This window comes from Trichechus manatus, unplaced genomic scaffold, assembly GCF_000243295.1.
Source record: "Trichechus manatus latirostris isolate Lorelei unplaced genomic scaffold, TriManLat1.0 scaffold00252, whole genome shotgun sequence".
NCBI classification, from domain to species: Eukaryota; Metazoa; Chordata; class Mammalia; order Sirenia; family Trichechidae; genus Trichechus; species Trichechus manatus.
In genome coordinates, this window is record NW_004444188.1 from 46,539 (window position 1) to 59,133 (window position 12,595).

A 12,595-nucleotide genomic window follows, 5' to 3' on the forward strand; every position below is an offset into this window, starting at 1 on the left:
GGGTTTCTTGCAGTAGTGTTTTGTAGTTTTCTTTGTATAGGTCTTTTACATCCCTGGTTAGATTTATTCCTAAGTATTTTATCTTTTTTAACCCTGTCTATCTTGATAATGGTTTTTATGTGCCAATGAAGCCATTTAGAAGACATACTCCTGCTGATTCTGGAGTGATGAAGATAAATCTAAGAAACTCTGAGTTGCATAATAGGAACGTTTGCAACACTTCAGTGAGCTAGCTGTGTATTCTTTGACAAATCACTTCATATCTCTGGTCTATGATCTACACTATCCTCTCTAACTCTAAACATCCAATGTTTCTATGGCAATGTTATTCTATCTGGGGTTCCAGGACCAGCAGCATCAACATCAGCTGGGAAGTAGTCAGAAATGCAAATCCTTAGACTCTATCTCAGACCTACTGAATGAGAATCTCTGGGGATGGGGCCGAGGAATCTGTTTTCCCAAGCTCTCTGGATGATTCGTATGAATACTCAAGTTGAGAAGCACTGCTGTCAGACATTTAGTGTCAAGTGGAAATAAGCAAAACACACAAATACATAGGTTACAAGGGACAACAGGAAGTTATACAAGGGGGTGGGTCTCTGTATATGGGAGCAAAGCTTGGATACAGTTTATAATACATTTCTTGTGGTAAAATACATTTTCATTAAATCTAAACATAACTGGATCATGGTAGTTGTCCATTTTGATATATGCTTTTTTTTTTTTTTTTGTTTCCTCTTGTAACAGCATTTGTTTCATTATAGTGCAGTCTTCACTCTAAGTCCAGAAGAACCAAGTAGGGTGAAAAAGTCTCAAAAACTCTATGAAACAATGCGTGTTTGCATTCTGACAGTGCTCATCCCTACATGACACTCTGGAGGCTGGTGTTTCTGCTGTGAATTTGCTGCACTATACTGATCCCCAAATGCACCAATGTCCCTTTTTCTTTATGACACTCAATCCAATATCACACTACAGAACGTATAAAACTGCCAAGTCTATATCCCCACACAGGCCCCTGCAAGGAAAGAAACCTACAGTTATAACAATACTTACTCCCTTATTACACAAGGAAAACTCATGACTCAAACAGCAGTTTCCCTCTGCACTAATAATATAAGCTTTATTATACCTGTGACCATTAAAAAAAAAAAAAAAAATGCAGTGGAGAGGGACAGGAATTAACCAGGGAAAGAAACCAGGAACAAAATAAAAAGATGATGTTTTCCATAAGACAAAGGGATCAGACTGTCTGGGAAAGGGTGATGTGATGACTATCAAATAAAATCAGCTCATCTGGCAGCAAGTTGAAGGTCCACAGTGGTGCTACTCAACACTTTTTAACAATGAGTCTCTTATAGAAACTGTTTACTCAATCAGCTGTTGCAGAGTTTAATTTTAGCAGAAAAAAATGATAAAATCTGAAATCTTCAAGATGGCAAGAGTAACAAAGCACTGCTTCCATTAATAGGCCCACAATAAATGTTTATTGAATATACGAATGCATGAGTAAGTGAATAAATGAGTTGAGGATGACATGTGTAACTGAGTTTTGTCAAATACAAAAACAATACTGAGGAATGAGACTTTATCCTGATTATTCAAGAATGATAACTATATTGTTTTTTGAATTGATTGTTTAGAATACACCTTTGAGAAGGCATACAGGTGTACAGATAGCTTAAATGTTATAAATGGCAAGATGGCATATCATCATTGTAAAGAGCTCAGACTCTATCTAGTGTCAAACTGCTTGTGTTCAAATTTGGGCTTTACCACTTGCTAGACACATGGCTTAACATCTATGCATCTGTAAAATGAGGACAAAGAAATGTCCCCACTCCATTTATTTATTGTGTAGACTAAATGAGCTCAAGCATGTACACAATTTGATGCAACATTTTGTAGGATTTTAATTTATCGATTATTAATCCATTGTTATTATTGATATTGCCATTATTAATGGATTTACATTACTATGTAACTAAAGAATTATACAAGCTTTTCTGAGAGAGATCACAAATACTGCTTCTTTCTCTTTTACCTTATGTTCCAGGGGTTGATCAGACTTTAGTGAAGAGAGTTGAAGGGTAGGAGACACCTTGGCCAGATCCTGCAGCCCACATGACAGTAAGCACTAATTATTTGAATAGTTAAAACTCCAGCAATGCTGAAACTTGTAACTTTGAATAGTGATCATGTTGTTGCAGTAATCAAACTTCTCCTCTTCAACTCATAAAGAGTGGAATTCTTTTCCTTATTATTATCTTTTAGAGCAGAATAAAGGGCCAGAACACAGAAGCTATGAGCAAATAATGCAGAAGGCTCAGCTTACAGGGAAAAGACAAATCACAAAAGGAAAGCAAGATGATTCCAACAGTACACTCAGGATCTTATGAAAGATTCCGTTTCTGGACTTTCTACCTGAGAAAGGAAGAAAAGAAGGAAGGAAGGGAGAAATAGAGGAAGGAAGGGAGGTTGGGAAGAAGGGAGGGAGAAAAGAAGAGAAAGGGAGAAAAGGGAAAAATTCTGACCTAAAAAATAAATTGTGCTGAACAGTTTTCAGAGCACATAAGAAAGAAGTAAAACCTTCTTAATAATATTGTTGATAAGAACTCGATACTTAAAGGAAACTTTGAATTAAGTAGGTAAGCAAAGGCTTATTTTTTTCTGAAGACAAGAAATCAGGGCCCTGATACAAGGTAGTAACTGACATTCCAGAACCAGGGCTTCAAACCACTTCAAACCGCTTCGGTCATGGCTGAAAGAAGTGAAATTGGAACAGATCAGAATTTTTAAAGTTGTGTGATCCGGCATTATAGCCAGAATGGGAAAATTACAGGTTACAGCTTTGGAATGGGAGATTCAGAAGAGGCATAGTGATCCCTTTCAGGAGCCTGATGTGTAAGACTGAATAACTGGCAGGACTGTGAACAGTAATGCACATTCGAAGCAGTGCAGTCAGCCCCCATCAGGCAAGAGATTTGGTTGCTGTGCAACGCATATACTGCCCTTGTTTTCTAAGAGGGAGATTAAGTTTCTAGCAGGGCTTCAACCTGTAATTTTTGCTATTCCAGTTATGGTTCCGGTTCATCCAAATTTTAAAAATTAAAAAATTTGAGTCTGTTCTGCTGTCACTTCCTCGGCCATGAATGAACTGGGAAGAACTGGTTTGAAGCCTTGTCCAGAACTGAGAGGTATGAGACAAGGACAGGGTTAGGAGAGGCAGAAAAAAAATAGAAATTAAACAGAGGAGAAAAATAGGTCTAAAATCTGCAGTTTTTAAAAATCAATTGTCTTTTGAGAAATAAATTAGAAATTATTGTCCAAATAGTATGACATGACAGGCTATTATATAAAATTATGCATATGATAACGTATAACAAATATATAATAATTCTATGGTACTTGCAACTTAGTGTGGGTTAACTCACTTTTTTTTTTAACTCTTTTTGTTTGTTTGTTTTGTTTGGATCATTCTCTATTAAATAAACCTTCCAAATAAATTTACAGATAAATATCTTGATAGGGTGGATCTTATCTGAGAATTACAGACATAAATCAATTAACTAGGGCTCCACAAATCTGCTAGAAACCAAGCTTTAAATAATGTTGCCTTCCTAGGTTTATTTCTGACTTTTTCTACTACCTATTATGCTTCCCCTAGAAATTTTCAAAGGTTGACCACAGTTAGCATGTCCTTTTCTCTGCAGACCTCCAATCCTGTTGCAGAGAAATAGTCATAATGTCAAGAGTCAGGCTCCCTGATGAGTGCAAACATTCCATAATCAGAATTTGCTAAGTATCACAGGGTATACGTTAGTAAGTAATGTTAACAACGAAAATAAAAAAACCATTGCCATCGAGTTGATTCTGACTCAGAGCGACCCTATAGGACAGAGTAGAACTGCTCCATAGGGTTTCCAAGAAAGAGCTGGCAGATTCGAACTGCTGACCTTTAGGTTAGCAGTCGAGCTCTTAACCACTATGCCACCAGGGCTCTCCAATAATAAAAATAGCACCTGATTTTTACTGACATGTACTTTTTGCCAACCTCTGCAGTCTATGAAACCCTGTGAGGTGGTTCTACTCTGTCATATAGGGTTGCTACGAGTAGGAACAGGCTTGAAGGTGCACAATGACAATAACACTTCATATGAATTGTTTTTGTTTACTTTTGTCAAGTAGAAATAGCTTCCTTTTATTTATTTATTTTTTCATTTTACCAAATAGCTTTGTGCAAAGTGGACATTTTGCAATGATACAAAATAATTCTACAATATACATGCTAGGAATCGATTGCATTTTTTTCTTAAATGTAGATTGGATTACCAGAAGCAATTTTTCTTAATGGATTGTTTCAAGTAAGTAAAAAAAATGTGCACAGTGTGTACAAGTTATTGTTTTAGGTGCTGTCAAGTTGGTTCGACTCATAGCAACTCTATGTACAAGTGAACGAAACACTGCCTGGTCCTGTGCCATCCTCACAATCATTACTATGCTTGAGCCCATCATTACAGCCACTGTGTCAATCCATCTCCTTGAGGGTCATCCTCTTTTATGCCGACCCTTTACCTTACCAAGCATGATGTCCTTCTCCAAGGACTGGTCCCTCCTGATAACATGTCCAAAGTATGTGAGACAGAGTCTTGGCATTCTCACTTCTAAGGAACATTCTGGCTATATTTCTTCCCAGACAGATTTGTTCATTCCTCTGGCAGTCCATGGTATATTCAATATTCTTCACCAATACCATACTTCAAAGTCATCAATTCTTCTTCAGTCTTCCTTATTTATGGTTCAGCTTTTGTATGTGTTTGTTGTTTCTGTTGCTGCTAACTGCCATCCAATTGATTCCCATGCATACTGACCCTATGTACAACAGAAAGAAACACCACTTGACCCAGCACCATCCTCATAATCGTTGTTATACTTGAGCCCATTGTTGCAGCCACTGTGTCAATCCATCTGGGTGAAGGTCTTCCTCTTTTTCGCTGACCAGATCTGACTTTACCAGATCTTCTCCAAGGACAGGTCCCTCCTGGTAACATGTCCAAAATATGTGAGATGAAGTCTTGCCATCCTTGCTTCTAGGGAACATTGTGGCTGAACTTCTTCCAAGACAGATTTGTTCTTCTTCTGGCATTCCATGTTATATTCAATATTCTTTGCCAAAACCCTAATTCAAAGGCATCAGTTCTTCTTTGGTCTTCCTTATTCATTGTCTAGCTTTCATATGCATGTGGAGTGATTGAAAACACCATGGCTTGGGTTATGATGTTGCTTATTGGTCCAGTTGTGAGGAATTTTATTTTCTTTATGTTGAGTTGTAATCCATACTGAAGGCTGTAGTCTTTGATCTTCATCAGTAAGTGCTTCAAATCCTCTTTACTTTTCAGCAAGCATGGTTATATCATCTGCATAAGGCAGATTGCCAATGGGTCTCCCTCCAATCCTGATGCCCCCATTCTTCATAAAGTCCAGCTTCTAGGATTATTTGCTGGGCATACAGATTGAATAAGTAGGGTGAGAAGATACAACCCTGACACATACTTTTCCCGACTTTAAACTCAGTATCCCCTTGTTCTGTTCAATCAACTGCTTCTTGTACAGGTTCCTCATGAGTACAATTAAGTGTTCTGGAATGCATGTGTATGAGGCGATTGAAAATACCATGGCTTGTGTCAGGCACATCTTAGTCCTCAAAGTGGCATCTTTGCTTTTTAATACTTGAAAGAAGTCTTTTGCAGCATATTTACCGAACACAATACATCATTTGATTTCTTGATTGCGGCTTCCGTTGGCCTTGATAGTGGATCCAAGTAAAATGATACCCTGGACAACTTTAATATTTTCTCCACTTATCATGATGTTGCTTTTTTGGTCCAGTTGTAAGGATTTTTACTTTTTTTATGTTGAGGTGCAATCTATACAGAAGTGCATTAAAAAAAAAAAAAGGTGGCATCAAGTCTAGTCTGACTCATAGAAACCCTATAGGAAAGAGTGGAATTACCCCATAGGTTTTCCAAGGAGCTGCTGATGGATTTGGACTGCTGACCTTTTGGTTAACAGCTGTAGCACTTAACCAGTATGCCACCAGGGCTCCATACTGAAGTGCTTACTCCATCTCAATTAATTTTGGTAAACAAATGAAACCAAATAATGCACCAATCAGAACACATAAATGTGAACATTTCCCTTTGACTCTTTATTAAAAGTATCTTTTTTTTTTTTTAGTATAGAAAGTGAATGTAATTCTTATCTCAGAATGGGTGTGATTTTTACTTTCAGGTGAATCCGCCCTGTTTTGTATATGGTTTTATATATTTTGGTGAAATAAAAAACTTTGCCCTTCAACTGCTAAATATTTTTAGAACATTTTTATCAAAAACACAAAATGTTCTCTCCTGGTTTAAAGTATGGTTGGCAATTTTTGGAAATAAAATGACAGAACACACAGTTAAATTTTAATTTCAGATGAACTTTTTTTTGTTTTTACTGTAATTATGTCCCCTGCAGTATTTGTTGAGATATACTAAACAACTATTCACGGTTTATTTATAACTCAAGTTTAATTAAACATCCTTTATTTTATATGGCAGTCATAGTTTAAGTTAAAAAAAATTATCAAATAATTCTTAAAGTTTTGGAAGATAGATTTGTCAACTATGAGTCTTCTCAAGTGATAACATCGGCCTTTGATGAAATTAAAAATATAAAGATAGACATTTTTATTGTGATTTAGCCCTTTTCATACTGTGGCTTAATTAGCTGTGCAAATGCTCCCCGGTGAGCTGTTTTCATGTTTGCTTATTTTAAAATATAATTTCACCATTTTTTTTCTCCTGGATTATTGTATTTAATGCGGAGACCTTGGGACATTTTTATTTCACATTTAGGAAAGGAAGTACTCTGATGAATAATTAAATCTATGGTGTGAAATTTCTAGAATTACTGTAAGATGAGGCACTCTTACACCATGTTTTGCATTACTGTTCAGAGGGTATATGTAGAGACATCCACTTCCCTTGCTCAAATCCTATTAAGATAAAATGAACAAAAGATAAGTCAAAAGCCTTCATTTTGTTCCCCATATGAAATTCTGTTTACAAACCTCCATTCTTTGCAAGATTATTTACTCTGAAAGTGTGGAAGGGAATCAGTGAAAGAAAGAACCAGTTGAAAGATAATATCTGGAACAAAAAGCAAGTGGCTATGTTTCCCAAACTACTGCCATGTGAGAAACAGAAAAATTACTTTATACTGAGTATATTTAATGGTAAAATGTCCTGCAGCATTTTCCTGACACCTTAACTTGAAAATAATACTAATTGAGTAGCTAGAATCAAAACACAAAATCGTGTTTTGTATTGGTCACAACATCTAAAGCATCTTGCTAGGGCTCATGTGGTAATAATAGCTACCATTTATCAAGTTATGATTTTTCTCCAGAATTCTCTGAGCTACCATATTTTTACTCAAATAAGTCACATCTTCTAAGTTTGTTTGCCAACAGCTCCCTCTCTGCCGTGAGGTATTTTCGTAAGCGTTCCTGTGCCAATTTTTTTTACATGTTGTTCTAAAAAAATTAGCATAGAATTTGTAGAAGACACAGGTTATTTGCATAAAATATCATAATTGCTTTGTAAAGTTGTCTCTTAAGCCCACAAACAACTCTATGAAGTAGGTAGTAATATTATCCCCATTGTATTTATTACAATACTTTCCCAAAGTCACACAGATATGAAGCGGAGCTTCTGCAAGGTATGTTCCTAGGTGAGAAAAAACAATCTGACCCTTACAAAATGGGTAAGAGTGGCACCAACTCCAGAAGCCCAAGCGCTAGTAGCTGGCATGCCTCTTTCCCATCTTTTGATTGGATAGTCCCAATCCCAACTGAGGAACCCGGTGGTACAACGATTATAAGCTTGGCTGTTAACCAAAAGATTGGCAATTTGAACCCTTGGGAGAAAGACTTGGTGATCTGCTCCCATAAACATTACAACCTAGAAAACCCTATGGGGCAGTTCTGCTCTATCGCATGGTGTCACTATAATTGAAATCAACTCGAAGTCACCTAACAGCAACAATCACAATAGGTATGCACAAAAAATAATTTTTTATCACAATCTAAAAATTGTGGTATAGAAATAAAATAGATTATAGATGTCAAACACGTTCAACAAGATCTTCTCTTTTTATTTAAGGGATTAATAACGTGCAATCAGTTTACAGAAGTTCTCAACCTTAGCTGCCTTTGGAATCTCCTGGGAAGCTTTAAAAATCCCTGATTCCTGGGTTCTTTTCTGGAGATTCTAACTTAATCAGCCTGGGTAGGGCCTGGGCATCAGGATTTTTTAAAGGTCCCTAATTGCTGGAAAAAAAAGTAACACTGTCTATGTACAGTTAGTTTATTACCCAGACTAAGCAAGTGATGAACCTTAATGCAGCTATTTACAGCAGCTTTTGAAGGTGCTTGAATAACATTCAAATTGTTCCCTGCAGCTTTTCTAGCTAGAATATATGAGCCATTCCTAAAAATATATTACTCTGAACAGACAGACAGCTCAGCTACTCTCTGCAATACAGAACTTGAAAATTAAATTTTATCTATTGGTCAAAAGAAGAAAGGAGGGAGTTGTAAAATATATGGAGGTACAAATAAATTTACCTAAAATAATAACAGTGATGATAACAATAACGTGTGTGGCTACATCATCAAAGACAAACATCTCAGAAGACTCCCTGGCTTCTCAATGTCTGGGGATAATAGTATAGCAATTCCAGTTGCCAGCTCCTAATTCCCTAGTCCCAGCTTCTCATAGCAATTGGGATTCTTGTGAGAAAAGCAAACATACCCAGGCATAAAGCCTCAGCCCCTTGAGGTTCCCAGAAAGCAAAGTAATCCACATGCTAAATTAGAAATATAAAGAGGAAAGCAGGGGCAGTCACTCTTGGTGGCAGCAGGAATAGAAACTTGACGATTTAAGAACGTGTAAGTGGCTCTTGGCAACAGAGGTCAGCTGTGGGCTTTGTGTCCCTCTGGGTTCGTCAGCTATGGGAGTCCTAACTATAAGCATAATAGATAAACTCATCATGGCCACAGCAAGCTACCTAATCTGGCCCTGCTAATAACAGCCAATTAAGTTTACATTATAAAATGATTTCTAGAACTGAAGGCAGGTGGACTTTTAATTATGAATTGTTTGAAAACATTAAAGATTTTTAAATCAAAGGCTTGAGGCATTATCTTTGGTATGTGGTAACTACTTCTGATCTTTCCAATATTGTCTCCTCTACCTAAATTAGTGAATCAATGAGAAGTGGAGTCAAATTGTTGTGCAATTTGAATATGGGGGATTAGTGTTATGTGTTTAAATTATTTCTTTCACAAGACATTCCATTATTACTGATTAATTTTAATCAAGATACCAAATGCTCTTTTATCTCTATATTTTTCCAGCACTTATTCTAACTACCTACCATTTATTTGAATTTAGATTTAATAAATGCCTTCTTCTCAACCCCTACAGCTAGCATTTGAACTAGTGGGTTGATAATGAAGATACATAAAGATTAGATCTACAGCATCTAAGACGTCGGTAATGCTTTGATTTCACTCTACCTGCCTGTGGAAGTCTAAGATGAGTAAATATCAAACAACTTAAGTTATATTCTAAAAGCACAGGGAAAGGAGCCTCAGCGTAGCCACAAATCTCTTAACTGTAAACACAATTTCCTGTCAACAGAAGTAAAAGAAAGAATCATTGCTTCTAAATGCCCTTTTTGGACTCCCTCCACTTACTTTGTTTTGTTTATTTGATTGTTTGCTTTATTTCATTGTATAAGGTTACAACTTTAGATGTGTAAAGAAAAGAGTAAAGTATCTTTCTCTGTAGATGTTTAGTAAAAGAGTTATCTGTAAAGTGCCTTTAGGCATAAATCAGTGTTCTCTGACTTGAGCACGCATCAGAATCACCTGGAGGAATTGTGAAAACACAGATGGCTGGGCCTCACCTTCTCCAGAGTTTCTAAGTAAGTACTTTCGGGATACCCCCTCCCTCCTACTCAAAAAAAAAAAAGACAGGACTTCAAACAGGTTCATTCAGGTGAGAACCTCAGCTGAGAAATAGCATTTCTAAAAAGTTCCCTGCTGAGAATTTGCATTTCTAACAAGTTCACTACTGAGAATTCGCATTTCCACCCCAGATATACTGAATCAGAATCTGTACTTTAACAAGATCGCCAGGTTACTCTTACGTATAACTTCCTGGGAACTTGTTAGAAATGCAAATTATCATCAAGGAACTTATTAAAAATGCAAAATGTCAGCACGGTTTCAAACTGAACCTAACTCAGTTCGAAGCCCTGAAAAAAAAAAACTTGCGTCCTGTTGATTCTGACTCATAGTGATCCTATAGTACAGAGTACCACTGCCCCACAGGGTTTCCAAGGCAACCTAAATCTTTAAATCTTTATGGAAGCAGACTGCCATGACTTTCTCCCACAGAGCAGCTTATAGGTTCAAACCACTGACTTTTTGGTTAGCAGCTGAGCGATTTAACCACTGAGCCACCATAGCTTCTATTTTGAGGCTAGGGCCCAAAAATTTACATATGTAAAAAGTTGTGAGGTGATGGCTGATGTTGCTGGACCAAGGATCACACTTTGAACCACAGATTTGTTGGTACTAATAAAATGAAACTTTGAATAGAATAATCCAGAAATACATGGAAATGCCAGTCTCATTGGATATATTCTAAGAATATGATGCCATATGAAGGAGAAGTATGTTTATGGGTTCTGTCATCATGGACATCAGACTTGGTAAATTTCCCATGAACCAGTCCAATGCATGATGATGTATTCTATAATATTACACAGTACTGTCTAAATTTCAGTCACGTTGTGTACAGTTGAGTCATGACTCATAGCAACCTCTATACAACAGAGTACAACTGTCCCATAGGATTTCCTAGGCTGAAGTCTTTATGGGAGCAGATAGCCAGATATTTTCTCCCACAGAGCCTCTGGTGGGTTCTAACCTTCTGCCTTTCAGTTAGCAGCTGAGTGTTTAACCATTGTGCCACCAGGAGTTCCGCTTTGTTGTTTTTTGTTGATTTTATTATGTACACATCATTATGCGGAATGACTAAGGGAATGTTATTTTTATTAGGTTCTGAAAGGGTAGATTAGTATCAGTTTTCATGCATCTCGCCCTAAATCTCTAAATCCCAGGGTCACTGGATCATGTTGGATTCATCCTCTAATCCTAAAGAGGATGTGTATAACTCTAGTGTTATGTATAGTAAATTTTCATCCCAGGTCATGAAACCACATTTTCGGAGAAACACCCGATTCCTGACCAAAGACCTTGTGTCATTAGAGGTACTGCTAGTCAGAAAGACCAAAGCTACTGTGACTCTAAAGCAGGGATGCAGAGCCATAGATCCTTATATTCCTGACAGTGACTCCATCCTAGCACTTTCCCTTACTCTATGTAGCTTCTCAAGGAATTCAGTTATTCTAAAATATACTTGTCAATTCTAGCCTTATTTCAAGATCTGAATACTGAAAACGAATCCACTTGTTATGTACATTATGTTGGCTTACTTCTGTTTCCTAAATATGTGTTTCATTCAACATCCTACATAACCTGAGAGCCGGGTCTGTTTAGAGAGCATCCGGTCGAAAATTATCTAGATTAAGCAATGTTTTCTAGTCTGGCCTTAATTGATGTTGTGATCTCCATGAGTGTGACTCTTCTCTTATTAACTACCACTCTGAGGCGTCTATACATGTAAGGGGTCATTAAGTAGAGAGATTGAATATTCCAGTATGTGAAAATGCTTTGTAAACTGTAAAATTCAGGCCATCATTAATTTCTAGATGATCTTCAAGGGCTGCGATATTATCTAAGATGTGGAAATCTAAAATGAATAAGTATCAGACAATTTAAATCACAGTCCAAGATCACAGGGCAAAGAACCTTAGTTTAGCTACAGGTCTCTTGATGTAAACACAATTTCTTGTCTACAGAAGTAAAAGAACCATCGCTTCCAAATGAATATTCTGGAATTCCTCCACGTAATTATTTTTGTTTATTTGATTGCATTCTTTTGTTATCTAAGGTTATATCTTTAGATGGATCAAGAAAATAGAAAAATATCTGTAGACATTTAATAAAAGAAGTTTTTATCAGTAAAGTGAATACAGGTGTAAATCAGTGTGTTAATTTATAGCACTGCTGTAAACACTGCTGTAAACAGAGGCTCTCCAACTTTAGTGCACATAGAATCACTTGGAGGTCTTTCTATAAGGCAAGTAAGATTTAACTATTCAGGTTTAAGGAGAAACTGACATTGATCATCTGAGACTATATCAAGAGAGGCCTAAATTGCTGGGACTTTTTCATGTAAATTATAAACAAGTACAGCATGCTAATACTTAAATTGTCTTTGGGTGTTGCAAATGGTTAACTTGTTTGGCTGCTAACCAAAAAGTTGGAGGTTTGATTCCACTCAGAATCACCTTAGAAGAAAGGCCTGGCAATCAACTTCCAAAAAAATCAGACATTGAAAAACCTGTGGAGCAC